Raw genomic sequence first — 22,730 nt, 5'->3', positions numbered from 1 at the left:
AGACTCGCTGGGAGAAACAGAAGCGCTCTTTGAGGGAACGCTCTAAACGCACTTTCGCAGAAATTTTGAAGGGCGCTTCTCCACTGGTTCAAGAACAACAACCAATCAATACACACAATGTCTTCGCTACGATGCCAGTTGACGAAATGGAAGCGGATACAGCTAACGGGGGCACGCCGTTTATTTCTCAAGGGAATCCCCGGCGCAAAAATGTGACCACTCCCAAAGTTCAAGGACAAGTCCCTCCGGTGATACCCCCCGTTAGCTTGCTCAAAAAATCGAGTGCAGCGGATAAGCAAAATCAGGTCCCTCCTGGCCTCCGTGGTAATAGTTCACCTTCGAACAACCCAGCACTCGAGGGGACATAAAAAACCCCAACTGTCCCTGTTTTTCCGTCCAGTTCAACTTCCCAATCGGGATTTATAAAGTTGTCTGACCTTGTGGATCAAATCTTCACGTGTTTTAATGTTTCCGACTCCATCAGAACCATTGTCACCGCAATGCTTCCAGTACTAAAGACAATTTTGCAGCAATTGATGCAAACATGGCCCCTCCTTGCAATGATTATCTCTCTTGATGTCTAATTTAAATAGAGAGGTCGGAGATATCACTGTTTTACAGTGGAATTGTCGTAGTCTTATCCCTAAATTGGATACATTCAAATTTCTAATTCATAAACTCAATTGTGATGTTTTTGCTCTGTCCGAAACCTGGCTCTCTTCTCAAAATGATCTCTCTTTCCACGATTTTAATATAATACGCTTGGACCGCGATGACAGATACGGAGGAGTACTATTGGGGATCAATAAGTGTCACTCATTTTTTAGAATTGACCTTCCACCTATTGGAGGGATCGAAGCTGTTGCTTGTCATGCAAACATCAGAGGCAAAGACCTCTGTATAGTCAGCTTGTATTGGCCTCCGAGAGCTGCGGTTAGCCGCAAGCAACTTGTTGACATGTGCTCACTCCTTCCTGAGCCACGATTAATCTTGGGAGACTTCAACTCTCACGGAACTGCCTGGGGGGAACAGTACGACGACAATCGTTCATCGATGATATATGACCTTTGTAACAGCTTCAATATGACCGTTTTGAACACTGGGGAAATAACACGTGTACCTAAACCTCCTGCTAACCCAAGTGCTCTTGACCTCTCGCTTTACTCGAATTCACTATCGCTATCGCGAGTGGAATGTAATCCAGGACCCCAACGGTAGTGATCACTTGCCAATCAAAATTTCCATCACCATTGGGTCGAATTCTTCTGAATCTATAAACATGGCATATGACCTCACAAGACACATTGACTGGAAAAAATATGCGGACGCGATTACTCTAGCCATCAATTCCAGAGATGGTTTACCTCCATTGGAGGAGTATAACTTCCTTTCTCGTTTGATCTATGACAGCGCGGTTCGCGCTCAAACGAAACCCATCCCAGGTTCCACTCTTCGCCGAAGGCCTCCCAATCCATGGTGGGATAGCCAATGTTCCAAGCTTTATCAAGATAAATCGAACGCATTCAAAGCTTTTCGGAAACGTGGAACCATTGAAAATTTTCAGTCGTATTTGGACCTTGAAAATCAATTTAAAAACTTGAAGGAAAAAAACGTGCTTATTGGCGAAATTTCGTGGAAGGTTTGTCACGAGAAAAGTCAATGAAAAAATTATGGAAAGTGGCTCGAACCATGAGAAATCGCTCTTCAACGAATGAAAGCGAAGAATATTCACATCGATGGATTTTTAATTTTGCGCGGAAGGTTTGTCCCGATTCCGCTCCCGTGCAAAAAATTGTTCGAGTTATACCACAAGATAGGTGCGATCTTGATTCCGGGTTTTCGATGGTAGAATTCTCTCTTGCTCTCCTTTCTTGTAACAATTCGGCTCCGGGAACGGATAGAATTAAGTTCAACTTGTTGAAAAACCTCCCTGATGTGGCGAAACGTCGCTTGTTGAATTTATTCAATCGGTTTCTGGAACATAATATTGTTCCGGATGATTGGAGACAAGTACGAGTTATAGCTATTCAAAAACCCGGAAAACCCGCGTCCGACTTCAATTCGTACCGCCCAATAGCAATGCTGTCTTGTATACGGAAATTGTTGGAGAAAATGATCTTGTTTCGCCTTGATCGATGGGTTGAAACGAATGGCCTACTCTCAGATACACAATATGGGTTCCGCAGGGGCAAGGGGACGAATGATTGTCTTGCGTTGCTTTCTTCAGAAATTCAAATGGCTTACGCCGAAAAAAAACAAATGGCTTCAGTATTCTTGGACATAAAGGGGGCCTTTGATTCTGTTTCAATAGAGGTTTTGTCAGACAAATTACACTCTCGGGGTCTGCCGCCTCTATTGAATAATATGTTATATAACTTGCTTTGTGAGAAACATTTTAACTTTTCTCACGGAGATTCAGCAGTAAGTCGGGTCTCTTACATGGGCCTCCCCCAGGGCTCATGTTTAAGCCCCCTTTTGTACAACTTCTACGTAAGCGACATTGACAATTGCCTTACACAAAATTGCAGCCTAAGACAACTTGCAGATAATGGAGTGGTGTCTGTCGTAGGATCAAACGAATCCGACCTGCAAGAACCCTTATAAGATACATTGAACAATTTTTCAACCTGGGCCATTGGGCTAGGGATCGAATTCTTCACGGAGAAAACAGAGATGGTGGTTTTTTCTAGGAAGCATAAACCAGCAAAACCAAAGCTTCAACTTTTGGGTAAACCGATCACTCATGCTATGTCATTCAAGTATCTTGGGGTCTGGTTCGACTCCAAATGCACTTGGGGGGCCCATATTAGGTATCTGAGTAAAAAATGCCAACAAAGAATAAACTTTCTCCGTACAATTACCGGCACATGGTGGGGAGCCCATCCAGAAGATCTTATAATGTTGTATAGAACAACTATTCTCTCAGTGATGGAGTACGGCAGTTTCTGTTTTCAATCAGCTGCCAAAACACACTTAATTAAACTCGAGCGAATTCAGTATCTTTGTCTCCGTATTGCTCTGGGATGTATGCCCTCAACGCATACCATGAGTCTCGAGGTTTTGGCAGGCGTACTCCCACTAAAAGATCGCTTTAATTTATTATCTCTTCGGTTCCTCATCAGGTGTAAGGTTATGAACCCATTGGTGATCGGAAATTTTGAACAGCTGATCGAGCTAAATTTTCAATCTGGGTTCATGAGTCCATATCATGAATTCATCTCCATGCAGGTTGATCCTTCTTCGTATATTCCCAACCGTGTTTGTTTTCCTGACTACATCAATTCCTCTGTGCATTTTGATCTGTCCATGAAGCAAGATATCCATGGATATTCAGATTACCAACGATCGAGGATCACTCCAACGATCTTCGATGAAAAGTATGGGGGTATCAATTGTGATAATATGTACTTTACTGATGGGTCCACTATAAACGAGTCCACAGGATTTGGAGTGTTCAACGAATTTTTTAGCACCTCACACAGTCTTCAGAATCCTTGCTCAGTGTATATTGCTGAATTGGCAGCGATACACTGGGCGCTGGACAGCGTCGCCTCACGACCTGTTGAACACTATTACATTGTAACGGATAGTCTTAGCTCTGTCGAAGCTATCCGTTCAGTGAGGCCGGAAAAGCACTCGCCGTACTTCCTTGAGAGAATACGAGAAATTTTGAGTGCTTTATCCAGACGCTGTTATGTCATTACCTTTGTCTGGGTCCCTTCACATTGCTCAATTCCGGGTAATGAGAGGGCTGACTCATTAGCAAAGGTAGGTAAAATTGAAGGCGATATTTATCAGCGTCAAATCGCCTTCAATGAATTTTATTCTTTAGTCCGCAAAAATACCATAGTTAACTGGCAACGCAAATGGAACGAAGATGAATTGGGTCGGTGGCTCCACTCGATTATCACTAAGGTTAGCCTCAAACCATGGTTCAAAAGTCTGGACTTGAGTCGGGACTTTATTCGCACCTTCTCCCGACTCATGTCCAATCACTGTTCGTTAGATGCGCTACTCTTTCGTATTAATCTTGCCGGCAACAATCTTTGTGTTTGTGGCCAAGGTTACCACGACATCGAGCACGTTGTTTGGTCGTGCGAGCTGTATCTTGTCGCCAGATCGAATTTAGAAGACACCCTTCGGGCCCGAGGAAGGCAGTCCATGGTGCCGGTGAGAGACGTGTTGGCTCGGTTAGACCTTGATTACATGTCCCAAATATATGTATTCCTTAAAGCTATCGATCTTCGTGTGTGATTGTCCTTATACCCTTAGTTTCTCCTTTTCCTTTTCCTTTTCCTTTGTGAGAGATCGGATCCCTTCTTAAGAATAAGATGAAATGTAAATACATATTAGATATAAGATAGGTTTAAGAATTGAGTGTGATGAGTGTGATTGAGTGTGTGAGTGGGATCATTGTCAATATATCCTCATATCCCCTCCTTTTCCTGAAGAAAATATGTCACCCTTCTAAACTCGAGTCGACCGCGAGTAATCGGTTTCCTATATTATTAAAATTAGAATTAAGGAAAAATATATATATACTAGTAACAATACAGTAAGGAGTTCGGCTCCTTTAAACCTATGTAACTGAGCCTGTAAAAATAAACGATTTAAATTAAAAAAAAAAGTTTTGGCACTAGTCGCGCAGCGACTTTTCTAATGCCCGAAACATCAACCAAAACATGACGAACGGTTTCGTGAGAGATATTTAACTCACGGTCTAGCTCTCTCAAACTTAAATGATTATTTACGAGCATCATTCCTCTTATTTTGTCGATGCTTTCATCAGTTGAAGAGGTAGATGGTCGTCCTTGACGTGGCAAATCGTTCATCTGTTCTCGGCCACCTTTGAATGCCTTACACCATTCATACGACCGTGTTTTCGACATAGTTTAGGCACCAAATCTATTTTGCAGCATTTTCAACGTTTCGGTACAAGAATCGGAACTTTAAATATTACAAGTTAACTTGTTCTTAATAACGCTGTAAACAGACTAAGTGACAGATCGCGCTCAAAATTGACATTAAGACCACTGACAGTAGTACCAACTGAAAAAAAGGATGATTGTTCAGGGGGAAGACTTGAAATTACAAACTCTTGGTATATATTTGACAGAATGTATGATTGACACGAACGTCATTAACCGGCCACGGTAGCCAGAAGTACCACATTTACCCATCGGGTAGACGGTTTGTTTGCACAGACAAGAAAAAAAAACAGAAACAATCATCAAAACCGGCAAAAAAAATCCCCAAAGAAGAAACAACGACCATGCCTACACGGTGGTGGACCCAATTCGTTTAACAGGTTTAGCCTCGGTCGAGAATATGCACCAGTACCAAACGTTCCCAAAAGTGCACACGGGACACGGGACGGAAGTATTACGCGTTGCATAATTGAACAGGGCGAACGACCAGCAGGGAAGAACCCGGCAATTGCAACCGTCCATTGAACCAAAATGCACCACATTCGGTAACGGACCAAAAGTTCGTCGCACCGCCGATCGGCCAGTCGTCTAGACGGAACAGACTAGTACGAATTGCATCACAATCCGAATTAATTAGTACACGTGAGCCGGAACGACAATTTTCCGCAGGTATGCTTCCATCGGCCCACGTGTGGTTATCGCAATTTCACAGTTAATGTACTGTGCGTGAATGGTAGAGTGAACTGAATAATAGATTTATTTATTATTAATGCACTCACATGCAAATGACGTTGGGCTGACAGTCATCAACTTTTGGCGCCAAACTGGTTTCATTCAGAGCGATTCGGATGAAGGGATTCCGGGCAGCGCTAAGAGAGTGGCTGAATGGAACAGCCTGTGATATCCCATTGACCCCATTCCGACCGACAAAAGCTGACTTTCCGATTCAATATTCTTCCGCGTTTAGTGGTGGTATATGTCCGCAGGGAAGACGCTTCCGCTATCCGACAGGACACTTAATAAACACAGACTCATTTATTATTCAGCAGCGATTACTACGGTTGTGGTAGCCTTCAGGTGGAAGATGTGCTCCGTGGCTATGGGAACTCATTTTTTACTTCCCTTTCATTATTTACAGTGCGCGTTGGTAGAGAAGATAACGCGTAAACATTTCAATGCTGTCGGTTATACAATGTTTGTTCAGTTGCTGCGGTACAACGATTTTTTGCGTAGCAAAATGTTTGAGATGTTTACACACTGACGCCTCTGAAGCATTTTCAATTTGTCACCGTTATCATTGTCGTTCCACATCGTTCTAGATGCCAAACTCTGCCATCGTCAGCAATCCTGAAAATGGCTCAAATTCACTTCCAGCTTTATATATTGCATAATATCTTAGATTTATCCCCTGCTTTCCTTCAAAACACCATCTGTCGTCGCGCTCGTTGTTTTCGTCTCTGCCACGATGATCCCCAGATTATGTTTTGTGGGAATTTATTTGTCCCGGAAGAGTATTGATTAAGGTCAACCTTGGGTTTTTCCTCCCCGAACCCAAACTTCTCTGATCCGCTGTTCAGTAGCGCGGAATGATTACATTGTAATTTGTTACTGCCCAAATTGAATATGAATTAGGCTTGAATCAACCGTAACGCCTTTGTAAAACCTAAAAAATCAGAGTACAGACGGACATAAAAGGACAGCCTTGAACAGTTTCTGTCTTCTTCGTCAGATTTTTATTCAAATCAACTAATGTAAACCACCAACATATTCCAGAGAATCACATTAGCGGTATCAGAATTGCTTCCGGCTTGGGATTGACCTTTTTTTACGTTCGGAAAATTGTTGATTCATTCGGGTGAAGATGATAAGAAGAAGATGGATGATCCGAACTAGAAACTAAATCAGGAGAGAGGAGTGAAACGGGGAAAAGCGCGTTCAGATTGTGCAAAACTCCGAAACAAATGATGCAAAGAAAGAGTGTGCTTCCAATGAAATCAGTAAATCCGTGTAACAACTATCAAGTGAGTTACTTTATCGAGTCCGTGCGGGAGCTGAACTTCAATGGATATAATTATCGAAGGCATCTACCAGGCAAGACGAGATTCAGCCAAAGAATGCATTATATTTGGGGAAGATTTCTAAGAACTTCATCTTGTCTGAAGAAAGCTTATTCCAAGATAAGTTCCAAGATGGCTTCAGAGAACTAATTTTTCGGCAGATCTTCTGTTGAACACGATCGTCCAAAATTAATCAGGAGTGAGTAAAGCTACTGTCTAAGCGGGTGAATTCAATTTTGAATCACTTACAGATAATGTTTTACTGCAGAGATCATGAACCTTTGATCGTTTATAAGGCTTTGTTTGTTATGCTGTTTATACACCCAAACTAGCGTTGCCACAAAACGTTTCATTTGCAGCAGAAAAAATGCCTTATCGTGTCCTGAAGCGTCAAATGAACAAATAAAATCATCTGTCTCAAAAGTTTTAGAATGCCTGTATGTATGGGAGCAGACATCTCTTTCTTTGTTTTCATCTTTGAGCAGCTTGACCGTTTGAAGCAGGCGATTGACCAGAAGCGGCCAGAAATGATCAATAGAAATGGTGTTGTTTTGCACCAGGACAACGCTCGGCCTCACTCATCTTTGATGACCCGTCAGAAGCTAAAACGGCTCGGAAAACGGCGCATATTTGACTTAAATTGGATAATTTAAAGTTTGTTAAATAAAGCGTCAAATTTCGATCAGAAATACGACAATTATTTTTCCCCAACCCTATATTATTCAAATGATATACAAGTATTGGGGAGTAGCACATTTTCTACTATTTTAGGCTCATTTAATGTAATAAATCGAGATGCCAAAAATGTACTAAAAGTAATTTTGGGTGTAGGAAGTAGAACTGACAGAATGGAGAATCAGGCGGTTAATATGAGAAAAAAATCGTTTTCATGCTAGACCTTATGATTGCAGTCTAGGGCCACAACAACAGTGAATTCGCCAACATAAAAAAATGAGACGATAATTAATTTTGTGGAGTTCATCGTGCTAAAACTCATCGATTGGTGCAGGGATCACTGGACAATATAAGTCGTTCTAGTAAGAACTTCGAGTACACAACACCGTGACAATCGATATCATTTTCAATAGGGAAAACGTGGAGAAGAAAGAACCTAGAAATCACCGATCCACACATTAATCGCAGGTGGGGTCGATTTGCCGTGAATTTTCTGCAACATGTTCGGTACACGAAATCGCATTTGCAGTACAGCATTAAGAACAAATTTTCTGGTTGATATTTGCGATATTGTCAAATCGCAAAACAACTGTATCATCACGGCATAAAAACAAGACAGGAAGGCAGTCTACTCCCGTTAGTAAATAACCGATTTGAATGTGAACATATGACGTAATCATTATCGGACTGCATTTATTCTAGAAAAGCAGATAAAAATCACTTTTTTGTCCAGAATAAATCGATTGTATTCCTAGAGGGTGCATGACACATTGAATCAAATCGTTTAGTACGCTATTTCCTTGATACTTTCATCGTAGGACTTCGTTGAACATGAAGGTATTGGGTGTAAAATGAAAATATGAAAAAAAAGTGCAATGAAGAATGAAAGATTTTGAACGCTTGTAACTCGACCATTCCTCGATAGATCGCAGAAATATTTGCATCGATCGATTGAAAAATATTTGAACGCACCTCATAGTCGCTAGGTGCTACTATTTCCATTTACCCCGCTATTCGAGGGTTCGAGTCTGTAGGACGAACTAAAAATTGAATGTTTGGAGACATTAAGACGAATAATATCCGTGGGATCGATCGACTAATGAATACGCCGAAAAGAGACCTTCGAGGGAAAAGATGAATTGAAAAGAAACAATTAGAGGTATAGATTATACTGGAGCAACAGAAGAACCTATTACACTCTATCGATATCCCTTTACGATAGGTGGAATAGAGCAGAGCAGTTGAGGCTAGAAATAATGATAGTTGAGAATTGGTTATTATATCCTACACTATATACTTCAAGTCAACCGACTGACTACATATTTTAGAAAACTACTGACTACTTCAAGTCAACCGACTGACTAAAAAAAATCGAAAATCGATACTAGAGGCGAATGAACTTATGAGTTTAAAGTCTCTATTGTATAAAAAGTAGAAGTTTAGGTTGTTGATTCATGTAAGCCGGGGACTTCTGTACTCGCATGTGTTTTTTGACGTAGAACTACGTCTTTCATTAGGGGGGCCAAATCAGAAAACAGGTCACGTTTTTATGAAATGAAGTTAACGTTAATAACTATTTTTGCCGCGAACGGATTTTGACGATTTACATACCAAACGAATCGGAAATTCCCGGGGATTTGTTTGATATTTTATTGATCACAATCCCCTGGTGAGTAAATGATTAAAATTGATGAGAACTATAAGCGTTTCCATTTCCCATACATTCGTTCTGCTGATTTGTGTGCTTTCCCGAACAGAGGTGTCAATAACGAGCAACGAAGGGGAAATCGTAGGATTTAAAGGGAATATTTGCCTAGAGTATAAACAGTGGATCTCGCTGAGGCAAACTTTCAGTCTCGTTCTGTTTTCAAAGCAATGAACATCGCTTGTTCTCCCTTGTTTTGCGTCATCACATGTCTTCGTTTCGGGTTGAGCTGTGGATGCGACCAAGTCATTTATTCGCTGATGTCTCTGGCATTACAATCAATGCATCAAACTGACGCTATTACATTAAGGTTTTGAACTACACAATTGTGTGGGGAAGCATCAAGCTAGGCAATCTTCGGCTCACCAAGAAAATAAGTGTTCTGGAATTTGGTCTGTGATTTAGTTTCGCATGGCGGTAGCAAAACTTTCTCCACTAAGGATGACAGCTGCGCTTATCTTGAGCATGGAAAAGCAACTAATGTAACTTTTTTCGAGGCCAGTAATATTAGCAGAAGCGTTTCTATTGAGTATAGCGCAAAATAATGAGAAGTGTTTATATTCCTAGTAGCTTTAAGCCACCGATGTATGGCTCTGCATACTCTGGTTTACGTTGTACAAATGATGTCTAGAGGTGCGATTCCACTGAGGCAATACTATATAACATGTAGCATGATATTTGATACTTGCAAGTATTGTCATTGTTGTTGTTTCCATGCGGTGCCAAAGTTATATTAATGTAGTTATGAGATGTGGAATAATGGTGCTGGTACAACAAGTATATTATCGACTCTAGCTGAGTCTATGATAATTGCGAAAACATGAAACATGAAACAAATTGCGACATACGATCAGCTAGTGTATTGTTCTGCGAGGGCACGAATGAATCATCAATCAATTAGCGTCAACTGATTCTACTATAAAAAACCATTTCAGGGCGATCAAACCATTCGACTAAACAGTTATTTCTAAAATTTCACAGCATTATAAAATAATATCCGAACTTATTAACAAGCGATTTATATAAAATAACAGCGTAGTTCTACGTCAACAATGCGGTCGTATCTTTGACACCACCTCCTATAAATTTAAATTTTTTGCACTTCCGAATGTGTTTTCCTAACGCGGACTACAAAAACGGGTACGAACACAACGCTTTGGATCGGTTATTCAAGTGTGCATTGGAAGATATGCCTTCATATCTTCTGCTCACTGAATTTCTACGCATACCATTTGATGATTACGCAAAATGCTGATAACCACATTTGCTATGATAACGTCGATGGATTCAGCAATATGCGTTGGAAGTGCATATCAAAATACCTCACGTAAATACCTCACGTAAAAAAAATGTTGCGGTATACAATTCAGGTTCTTGAATGGCCCGTATCGTCTCTCGATTTGAATCCATTAGATTTCAACATTTAGGGATACATGCTGAGAAAATTGGGTGGAGTAATGCACTGTGAATTTACTACCTTGCCATGAAAGTAAAAAAAGAACCAGAGAAGAGATGTTCTGTGTTTTAATGTTATTGAATTAAGGAGGACCCCGACCTGGTCAATTGAGATTAAATCGAATGTTCGAATCTCTTGCGATGTGTTTAGGGTAATCAAAAAATCTATATCCAAAATGTTTATTCAAATTCGAAGAGTCGCTAAGAAATAGACCATACTTTTTTTTCACGTTGAGAACAAATTTCAGTCAAATCGGCATCGACCTTATACGTTGTAATGAATGACCCCATTTGTCACTGTAACTTTGTTAAGGAACCAAATATCCTCTTCACACAACATTTCTAAGGCTATAAGCGACTCGAAAATGTAAATAAAAAATTCGATCCCATATCGGGGCCCCTTTGATAAAGCGTATCGCTTTCGGGGTAATGGTAAATGGCTTAATTTTATATAAAACGTCAAACAGAATATTCAACGAATTTAAATTATCCGCATTATAGTGAAGAGATATAGCACACAAAAGTAGCAAAGCGCTAAATCTACCTGAACCGCACGGTTTAGCATTTGAATAAAAAAAATTGACGGACAATACATTTTGCCATGGAAGACAATCGATGTCTGATTCTGGTCGTTTCTCCATGCGTCTTTTTTACAGTGCTGTTTTTAAAAAGTTCACAGTGTAGAAAATTATTTCAAACTTCAATAACTCAAAACAACTGAACGAAATGGTATGATAAAACCTTCATTCGAAAGATAAAATGTCTACGCGTTCTATACTTGTTACTTTCTGATCCAAAAACTTGTTTCAATAGTCTTAAATTTGCTTTCAAAATAGGCTATTGAAATCACCAATCGGTATATAAGCGAGCGCCGCTCGGAAATCCACTCAGTTCTAATTGAACAGCGATTGGAGCATGTTGTCGCTGTTGTGGTGAAGCTCTTCATTTATCATGAAAGCGCGGATGAACGGTGTCACCAAGAGCCTGTTTGTGCACCTTAGGCCAGAAGGGAATCCATCAGGAGGAGAGTGATGCTACAAACGGTTCCCCGGGAAGATCTCGAAGCAGCCGCTACACACACACACACACACACACATACACGCACGGAATTCTTTCCGTTTGGATCGAGAAAGATCCGGAAAATAATCTGCCAGTTCCTCTAGGAATTTAAAAATACATTCATGTGAAAGAGTTTATTTGAATGTTTTCTATCCATGTAACACTGTGACCAAATATGTTTCAATCAAGTGCTATTAACAGATGGTTATCGAGTTAGCATTAACCACTGGTGGGCTTCCAGTATCGAGGAAAATGTGGAAATATCTAATCGTTACTGAAAATAATCTGCCAGTTCCTCTGGGAATTTAAAATTACATTCATATGAAAGAGTTTATTTTAATGTTTTCTATCCATGTAACACTGTGACCAAATACATTAGGTTTTGTGATTTTTCAATCAATCGCAATCAACAGGATAGCTTCTGAAGATTATTCTTCCCCATCAGTAGGATATTTCCGTATCCAATATTGGATGCATAAAACCTTGTGCCTCCAACGTAACGCTCTCGTTTTCGAAGTTCTCCAAATATTCATTCATTCAGAATGAATTCAGATTCAACTTCATACAAATGATCTCTAAATCAACGATAGTCCTACGTCACCCTTGCGGTTATACCATAGATATAACCCACTTCCTGTTTTTCAGATGCAAAACAGTAGTAAAATACTTCAAATTGAGTTTAAACTCAAGAAAATTTTCTCCAATATATTTTTAAGAAGAATAAAATTGAGCAATTTTTCGAGACTACTGAAAAGATTCCGGTTTACCATTACAACCCTGAATTGCACAATAAAGTATAGGATTCAACCTCGCTGTTCAGCTCCAGATCAAGCAAAGTTATAAAAATCGTCCGAGAAGTTACTTCGGTTTTTATGGGTTACAAAAAGAAATTGTTAGTTGATTACCTTGAAACAATAATAGATAATTAGAAGATAATTATCAAAATCTTTTGGACCTACCGAACGAACATGACAAAAGTTCTGCATTGTGGAAGAATTAAAATCATCTGTCACCATGATAATGCAATTTTCAATACAGGTCGGAGTCGATTATATACAGACTCGATTATATAATATGTGATTCGATTATATACAATTTTGGACTCAATTATATACAGTTTGGAAAAAAAATATTTTTTTTATATTTCAAATATGGCTTATTTCAAGAAGAAATGTAACCTTTCAATGTTAAGGTGAAGTTTAAGTGGCTATTATATGTACGGTGGGTAAAAATCGTGATTTTTGAAATTTTTGGCCGAATTTTCACCAGGAATTGTTCATATCGATATTGCAGCTAAATTAAGAAAGATAGAAGCTGGGCGTCAAAGAACAAATTGTAAAGCGGTTAAAGAACTTCAATTTAATTGATAGAAACAATCTAGTTTAATATAAATTTTTAGGAGTAAATTTAAAATAACACATTACAAGTTATTAACTTTTAAGTGTTTCACTTCCAAAATGTTATTAAAATCCACTAATTCAGTTGTTCCACTACTATATCCTGTACCAAATTTTGCCATCTGTTAAATGAAAGCATCAGAAACGTCTTCCGTAGCGTACTTTTCAATGTTGAGCCAGTTTGAGGCAACAGAGTCCGAAACAAAAAAAAATTCTCTAACTCTGTCATTGTTGAAATTCGAACACATGCGTAGGAGGATTTTTTCATCAAATATGATCGTCTATCACCTCCTGAGAGAATCTGGATAATTTTTTTTTTCATGTGATAAAGGTGTTTTCTGACATTAAGGGGATGAATCAAAAATCAAATTCCTCTTTTATTTTCAAAAAACCAAAAATACATGCAAAAAAAACTAATAAAACAATTGTTTTGACTCGATTATATTTAGGATTCGATTATATACAGTGAGAAGAAATCAAACACAGTATATAATCGAGTCCGCGCTGTACCAGCGATTCCGGAGAGACAAGGAAAATTCCGGTTTAGGGATGTTACACATTAGGGTTTCTCAAAGTGGTCGATATCGACACCTTGGGATCGATTTCGGTTTCCCAGAAACGAAAATTGATTTTGGAGGTCGACTGGGTCTGAATATAGATTCCTATAAAATAACACAAGTTCTTATTTGAAATATTAAAGATACTCTATAAGTTGTGTTACGTGAACCATCCAGTTATTAAAATGACCAGGGTTGGCACATTTGATCCTGTAAAATTTTCTCACAATAAATTGTATGACGTTTATACATGGTTTTGTCGAACTTTTCTGTTCTTAAATTTTCCGTCAATTTAATCCTTGACGCTCCTCCTTGAGTCGATACATAGTTCTTTGCTTTCGAAATAGAGTCCATCATTGTGGAAGCCAACCGATTTCAGAACTTCGTTTTGTTGGCATTGTGAAGCGGGAATATTCACTCAACACACGCTGATGAATATGGAATTATCAAGAAGTGTCCTAAAAACATCCTTGGCAGGAATGAAGAAGTGAAGTAACATTTCATATGGTTCAACATTTTTATAAATCAAGGTATATATCTTCATGGCTCAACGACAAAAAAAACTAGGTTTATTAGTAAGAAGGTAGACAGAGAAAATGAACTGTAATTAATTTAATATTCTAATTTTAATTTGAAAAAATATAATTAAATTTTGAATCTTTGTAATTCTGTATATACAAATTCTGTATCTGAAATTTGGCGAAAAATCTGTTAAAATACAGAATATTCTGTAGATGTGGCAACCCTGAGAATGACTAATATCTTACCAGAAAATGTTATTGCTGTACATTTTAAAAACTCAACAAGACGATGAGTGTGCACAAGATGAAAATGAAAAAGTACAAAAAGTACAAAATGAAAAATTTGGCAGGCAAAAAACCTGAACAGGTTCGTGCAAGAGCGTACGAATTATTTAGGCATGTTCAACAGTTCTCTGTATTTTAAACATATATGTGATTTAACACGAAGGAAGTGATCATCAAATTCATGTCCAAACATGCTCCTGATATTTTACTCTATAACAAGCCTGCCCTTAGGTTGCAAGTTCAGAGGCCCTCTGAAATACGTTGGATCTTGAATGATAATGTACTCAACTTCTTCAACAAATTCAAGAGATTACAAGGTATTACATAGCTGAATGAAATAAACTAGAATAAAGTGATTGAAGAAAAAAATTACAAAATGCTTGGCCATCTATGTGCATGGCGAAACCATTTTTTCAAAATTATTTCAGGAAGCTTGAGATGGGTCGCGAAGAGAGAAAAATGTTATTCAATTTATTGTAGACCAACAGATTTTCTCTTCAGCTGGACGAGTCTACATTACCCAGCAATGAAGCTCTGTTGTTAGGGTATGTTCGATACATCAAAGATGAAAATATGTGCCAAGAAATGATTTTTGCTACAAACATGAAGACAAATACCAGAGGAGAATCGATCGGTTTTTTTACCCAAAAAGCCATTTAATGGAAGAACATTGAGACTGATGGTGCACCATCAATGGTTGGTCGTCATCGTGGTTTTACAGCTCACTCAAAGTTACGACTGCGTAAGGTAGTGGCCATTCACTTCGCGATTCACAGACAGCATTTAGTAGCAAAAATCTGAGCCCTAGATCGCATCTGTCTTTACTGTGTGTTATGAGTGCTATCAAAAACCTTCGATTATTTGTTCAGCTATATGAGAAAAACGACGAAATATTTACTCGGTTACTTCGACACGCTGGAGTTCGCTGACCACCAAGAATCTCTTGCATAGCAAAATTTTCAGCTTTTTTGAATTGGTGTTTCAGCTGCAGCGTGACGATTTCAACTTGATTGAAACAATATTAATAATATCGGCTCTTCTGACAAAACGTTCAAAACACAATTTGAGCAGAAGAAAACATTCACAGTTTCTGCATTTGGCAAAATTATCACAAAAGCTTCAGGACCATGTTATATTATCATATGTCACTCACTAGGAAGCATTACACAAGGATTTCACTAAAATATTTTTAGATCTTCAAAATTTTCAAATTCGACAATGGATCCAAGGTGAAAATGCAAGAAAAGTTGATTATCATCAACACAGATGAGGATCTCGAGCAGGGGTACAACCAAAGTTGTCATATGTTCTAGTTATAACGAAACATTGAAAAACAGTATCCCGCGATGTGAGTCATTGCTGAAAAATATCTTCTCGTTTTCCATCATCATACTTTGTCGAAAAAGGCTTCATTATGGTCACAAACAACGCGAAACAGAATTTTAAAAATCAACGAACGCGAAGATTTAAGTCTTTAACTAACCAATATTGAACCGTATTTTGATATTTTGTTACTTGTGGATAGATTTTGATTTGGCTTATGATTTGAATGTTTTTATAGGTTGGGAGTAATTTTTATTAATAATTATTTATTACACTTGATATTTACTAAATTTTATCTCTATTTTGTTGAATATGATGAGAAAATATTTTTTTTTACTGTATTATAGTGACTTTCAACACATTTTTGGCTGGTTTGTCACATTACTTCCATTTTTTGGAAGAATGTCGAGAGTGTGAATTGAACTCATGATCTTCTGCGTGAGAGGTGCGGATGTTATCACTACGCCAGATCGCCTCCGTGAAAAAATAATTTCAAGTTTATTTATTTAACCATCTGCAATGTTTTCAAACTGATAATTATCCAGTATGAAAAAAAACTAAAGATATTATTTTCAAAGAAATTTTGGCTATGGGGGTCTAAGGTACGACTTAATTCTGGAAAAGGGGTCTCTTGCCCAAAACAGTTTGAGAACCCCTGTACATTGATTGGATAATCGCTGGCTTATTGGCGTACCGGCCGGTGTATCGAACGGATTGAGTTATTTTTGATTCACAAACTTGTTTTTCATTTCCGTTCCGCGAGCCTTTCATATGCTGTTCCTATAAGAATATACTCTACCCAGAGCTCGATAGAAATTATCATTTCTCAAATTCTCGATGAACAAAACAGGTTTGGATATTTGCAGCATCAAATCGGAAATATTCGGTCATAATAGTGCGCGCAACTTTTGACATATAAGACTTGCAGGACGACGATATTACGATCATCTGTAGCCCATACCATGCTTCCTCTATTTAGTAGTAATATAAGTAAGGTGTTATGTATGGTGAAACTTCCAAGAATCTGTCAGAGCTTATCTATAACTGGATATACTTTCGCACTCCACTCGCTGGGAAGCTCTTTCTCAACTAGAGTCTCAGTAATCACTCAGGGTGATTCTAATGCACAGCAATCGGCCACAAGGCTCAGGAAACTACATACCGATCCCAACCTGCTATCGGAAACAGGTTGGCTGTATTTTTATTTATGTTCACCAACAAATTCCTTCGCACGGGACCCCACTTGTTATCTTTGCGTTCGGGCTCGGATACACATATACACACCGCACATGGGCTGGCTTCGAAAGAACACACCCACACTCGCGAGAAAGGCGTGCTGGGCTCATCCAGCACAAACACCTGTACACCTCCTACACAACAAGCTCGAGCACACATAGAAAATAGCACCACTGAAGGCAGGAAAATCCTACCACCACATTATGTGTGTATAAATTACGGGGACTACTCTTCTGAATCAGGACTTTCTTTTCTCATATCACTTGGCGTTTTGGTTTCCTTCCTTTTTTCCAATTGGTTCCACTTATCTTCACAGCACTTTTGCGTGTAAGAAAATTTTCACTTCCTGGTTAGCGAGATCCTTACCAGTGCACATAAGGACGATTAAATGGAATATAATGCTTGGTTAACAACAATAAAAAAAGGGCCGTAGGCAAATGCCATAACGAATTTCAGCATTACAAACGCAAACCATCCTCGTTGCACCTTTTCACACTTAAGACATCGCTTATCACTTCCAGAAACCCCCCTCTGGCAAAAAAAAAAAAGTAACACACCTCCTTCGCGAGGGCGAGAAAAAATTGCGAACACAATTTGGGAGCTTACTTTCCGGACGTAATATGAATGGAATAAATTTTAGTACACCACATTTTAACTACCTTTTATCGAAGAACTTCCTGGTCGCGTCAAGACACCAATCGAGGCACTTTTCCTAGCCCGAACAAGCAGAAAATTGTGCCAGTTTTTTCCTGGCTCGTCTGGGAATCGAACTTTTGCTTCCTCTCCTCGAGAACACACACTGTAGGTGTGGGTCGGAATAAAAGACTGAAATAGACAGCGAGCTAGCGAGAGAGAGCGAGAGCCAAGGAACAACACACACTTCAGATACAAAGTAAATTCAATCCGCCATTGGAGACACCGTAGCGAAGGAAAGCTCGACCGAACTGTGTCAAAGCGCAAACTGTTCTGAGAGTTTGTTCCAGCAGCTTTGGGGCTTTGCCGCGGCCAGCAAAGTTATGCGTTGTGTTGTTATTAGTGTGAAAAATGCTCCACTTGAACCGTGCAGCGGTGAGATTTTGGTACAGATGCTAGAGTGAATCCGGTGAAATTGGGTTTACAATGATGCTGTAGAAACTTCGGTTCATGTTTGAGTTTTTCTGCTATGGTTGGTTGGGAAGTTTTTCGGAGAACGTAGTTTATCAAGCGATAGTTTTACAACAAATTCATCAGTTTCCGGGTTTCCTTGGATAGTGTCTTTCAATCATTGGAAGAACAAGACAACTATTTTTGCATGTGTTACCATCGAGGATTACATACAGTCAGAGATGCCAACCTTCCTGATTTTTCAAGGTTTCCCAGACTTTTTGGTACACTCCCTGATATCCTGACAAACACTCGATTTTCCCTGATTTTACTGAAATGATCCTGATTTTTGTAGTTTTTACTTCATTAGAATAAAAAAATTATCCGTAATAATTACACTGCAAATGTTGGAATTGAGAACTGTCTCAACAGCTTAGGGGCTGTCCACATACCTCGTGGACAGAAAAATCATGTTTTTGAACATCTCCCTTCCCCACCGTGGACAAACGTGGACTTTTCCTATACCCCTCCCCCTGTTGACCACGTGGACATTACACCAATTATTTCTAAAAAGATCAACATAAAATTGAACCTCGCGTAAATTTCATTTTGGGATTGCTTCTATTTTCTATTTTATAGTTTTATGGATAAAAATATTAGCTAAATTAATAATAACGGTTTGTTTTAAATTCATTTATTTGGTTTTCTAACATTCCATGGAAAGTTATTTGTATAGCTATTTAGTTTCTTCCCAATTCCAAGAGATTGTTTTCACCGCTAAAATCCACATAAAAAATTTACTTTTGAATCTATTCTCGGGAATTCTTTATTTCAATACTCCATTAATATCCGCCGTAAGTTGATTGAGATGTATATGTTTTCAAAAAAAAATCAGACAAAGAAATCTAGGGCTTCATTACAAAATAGTTATTGGAATCACGGAACAAAGCAGCAGTGATAAAGAAAAAATCGATATCGGTCATGCTATTCAAGTTATAAGAATGTCGCGTTAAATTATGTAGTGTTGGTATGTTTAACACACAAATGGCAGCTCAAATGAACAATGAACCTTGTTAATATAATGAAAACGCGCAGTAAAGATAATGTACGTCCGTGTCGTTACAGGTTTTATTGAGAGAAAAAAAGAAAAATGATAAAGTACAGTACAGCAGAGAAACGTCAAATGTTACACATTAATTCCAAACTATAACAGAGTTGGCTTCAATTACATTGTAGCACAGATATGGATAATTAGATGAAGCACAGCTTATATAATTCCAACACCCCCGCTTAAGCTGATGCGTCCACTCCCATTGCAGCTCGGTTTCGTTCTAACTTGATCCGTTCAAGGGTCTTGGTCAGACCATCCGCAATCTGTTTATCGGTGCTTACATAACTCAGCCTTACGATGTTCTGATCGAGGGCATCGCATACAAAGTGATGACGTATGTCTATATGCTTCGTCCTTGGCGTATAGCCTCTGTTTTTGGCAATACAGATGGTACTCTGATTGTCACAGCACAGTTCGATGGTTTGATCCAGACCTAGTTGTTTCATCAAACCACGCCACCACATAGCTTCCTGTACGGTGGCGGATAGAGCCATGTACTCGGCCTCGCATGTAGATAGAGCTACGGTGGGTTGCCGCTTACAACACCAAGACACTGCAGCACCTTGCAGCATAAAAATATATCCGCTGGTTGACTTACGATCGTCCAGATCCGAAGCCCAGTTAGCGTCAGAGTAACCGATCAAATCGGTATTACCTCCCTTGGTGTATCGCAGCTGAAGTTTCGACGTACCGCGTATATATCGAAACAGGTGTTTTACCGCTTCCCAATGCTTGGTTCCTGGATTCGCGTTAAAGCGACTTAATTGGTTGACTGCAAAAAGAATATCGGGTCTGGTGCACTGCGCCAGATACATCAAACTGCCTACAGCTTCCTGGTATGGGATAGCTTTCATTTTTGCAATCTCATCCGCGGTCTGTGGAGCCGTCTCCTTAGTCAGCTTCATGCTGGAGTTCATCGGGGTCGACACTGCCTTCGCTTGTCCCATGTTGAATCGGGAAAGCACCGATTCTATGTAAGCTTCTTGATCTAGAGCTACAGCATCCTTCTTCCGAGTAATTCGCATTCCTAGGCACGAGCTAGCTGGTCCTAAGTCTTTCATCTGGAACGTGTTGTGCAGCTTCTTCTTGATGTCGCTGGTCCACATATCATCATTGGAAAAGATGATCACGTCGTCTACGTATATCGCAACAAATATCATCCTATTGCATTCGATACGATAATATAAACATGGGTCGAAATTCGAAGATGTCAGTCTGAACCTACGCAGCGCCGCATCGAGTTTAGCGTTCCAAACGCGGCTCGATTGTTTAAGGCCATAGAGAGCTTTATTCAAACGGCAAACCAGTCTTGGCTGGTCGGACCTTTGAAAACACGGCGGCTGGTCCATGTAAATTTCTTCTGGCAACTCTCCTTGGAGGAAAGCCGTTGTTGCATCCATTTGGTCAATGGAGAATCCATGCCTGGCTGACAAGGCGAAAAGGTATCGCAGGGAGCTATGACGGACCACGGGTGAGTAGGTCTCGTTATAGTCCACCCCCTCTCGCTGCGAGAAGCCTTTTACGACTAGGCGGGCCTTGTGTCTGTTCACGTTGCCGTTTGCGTCGTGCTTGGTCTTAAAGACCCATTTACATTTGATCGGTCTTCTTCCTTCAGGCAGCTCAGTTAGTATCCACGTGTCGTTTGCCATCAGCGCATCATACTCCTCAAGCATTGCTCGTTTCCAGAGTGTCGCGTCATCCCGCAATAGCGCCTCTTGATGTGTAACCGGATCACCACTAGTCATTGGATCCATATCGATCGCGGTTGCGATCCCACTGAACTGCTCCTGGGATGTGAGCTGGGCTGGTGCAACCAATTCGCTCTCGTTCGTACCAGCTTTCTGTAAAATTTTAGAATGCGGCAGACCTTTATTCGTTATTTGATAGTCATTATACTTGCCTGGAATTTTGTGCTCCCGACCGCTACGCCTCAACACCTGTGACTGAGGTGGATTTGAAGTTTTGCGCGGTGAGAGCACAGGAGTCACGTCGTAACCGTTGAAATCTCCCTCGTCTTCACTGTTGCAATCCGTGAAGGACTCTTCCTCGTCGTCGTTGTCTTCGCTCTTCTCGACCAAAGTTATCGGTGAAGCGATGAACTCGACGTCTAGCGGGATCAAAACTGGATGCTGCTTCTCAACTGGTGAACTTGATATACCTTCGTCGATGAAACACACTTCGCGACTGATGGAAATTTTACACGACTGCGGATCATAGAGCCGATATCCTTTCGTGTTGCCGTCGTATCCCACGAAAATGCATTCGCGGGACTTGGGATCCCACTTCTGTCGCCTTTGTTTGGGCACTTGCACCATCGCCTTGGTGCCGAAGATCCTAAGGTGGGACACATTCGGTTTCTTTCCGGACCAGACTTGTTCGGGAGTAAAGTCGTGACCTTGCGTAGGGGACCGGTTAAGCAAATAAACGGATGTGTGTACGGCTTCAGCCCAAAACGTCTTTGCCAGCCCTGCTTCGAACAGTAAGCAACGAGCACGTTCAACAATGGAACGGTTTGCACGCTCTGCCATGCCGTTTTCCTCCGGGGTGTATACGGTAGTTTTCTGGTGTTGAATACCGTGTATTTTTAAATATTTTTCGAATCCTTTATTTACGTACTCCTTCCCGTTATCGCTACGAACCACCTTTATTTTCCGTCCGGATTGTCGTTCGACCATCACATGGAACTCTTGGAAGGTTCTCAATACTTCGGCTTCCGATTTCGTTTTGAGGAAATACGTCCACATCTTCCGAGATTTGTCATCTACGAATACAATATAATACCTGCTTCCGCCAAGTGATTTCACTTCCATGGGGCCGCAAACGTCTGTGTGCACCACATCGAGTATTTCCATTGCACGTGAACCTTCTTTGCTAAAGGGATGCCGACAATGTTTTCCCATTGCACACACCTTGCAGTTTATCGTATTTGTGTTGTTGATTGCGATTCCATCCACCAATCCGTTGGCTAACTTCTTGACACTTTTGAAGTTCAAATGTCCCAGCCGCTGATGCCAAACCTTCGCGCTGGTTGCTATCGAGCAAGCCAAAGCATTCTTCACATCCGCCGGCCGCTGTTTGAGTGAAAACAACTCATTCTCGTGACTACCTGTGGCAATAATTCTACCGTCGCTGTTCGAAATCTTACATCCAGCATCAGTGAACACAACAGTATATCCTTTTTTAACTATTTGATTTACGGAAAGTAGATTTACAGAAAGCTCCGGGATTAGTTGAACATCATGAACAGGAATGCAATTCTCCTGACATGTCGGCTTTAAGCTGGCCGAACCAGTTGCCGTTACCTTCATCCCGCTTCCGTTAGCAGCAATAACAGATCC

General features: G+C 40.0%; 1 protein-coding gene across 9 annotated transcripts in view; it reads right to left on the bottom strand.

Moving 5' to 3' along the window:
- LOC129780577 (dystrobrevin beta) overlaps positions 1 to 18,149 on the bottom strand; it is a 158,996-nt gene extending 140,847 nt beyond the window's left edge. For all 9 annotated transcript variants that reach the window (XM_055788981.1, XM_055788983.1, XM_055788982.1 and 6 more), the window contains exon 1: positions 17,858 to 18,149. The gene's annotated coding sequence lies outside the window, so the exon portion shown is untranslated. The remainder of the gene's footprint in view (positions 1 to 17,857) is intronic.
- Between the last annotated feature and the right edge of the window lie 4,581 nt (positions 18,150 to 22,730).

The sequence above is a fragment of the Toxorhynchites rutilus genome, chromosome 3 (assembly GCF_029784135.1).
Source record: "Toxorhynchites rutilus septentrionalis strain SRP chromosome 3, ASM2978413v1, whole genome shotgun sequence".
In the NCBI taxonomy this organism is placed as follows: Eukaryota; Metazoa; Arthropoda; class Insecta; order Diptera; family Culicidae; genus Toxorhynchites; species Toxorhynchites rutilus.
Note: the sequence above shows the minus strand (reverse complement) of the source record. Positions and strands in the feature narration are given on the sequence as shown.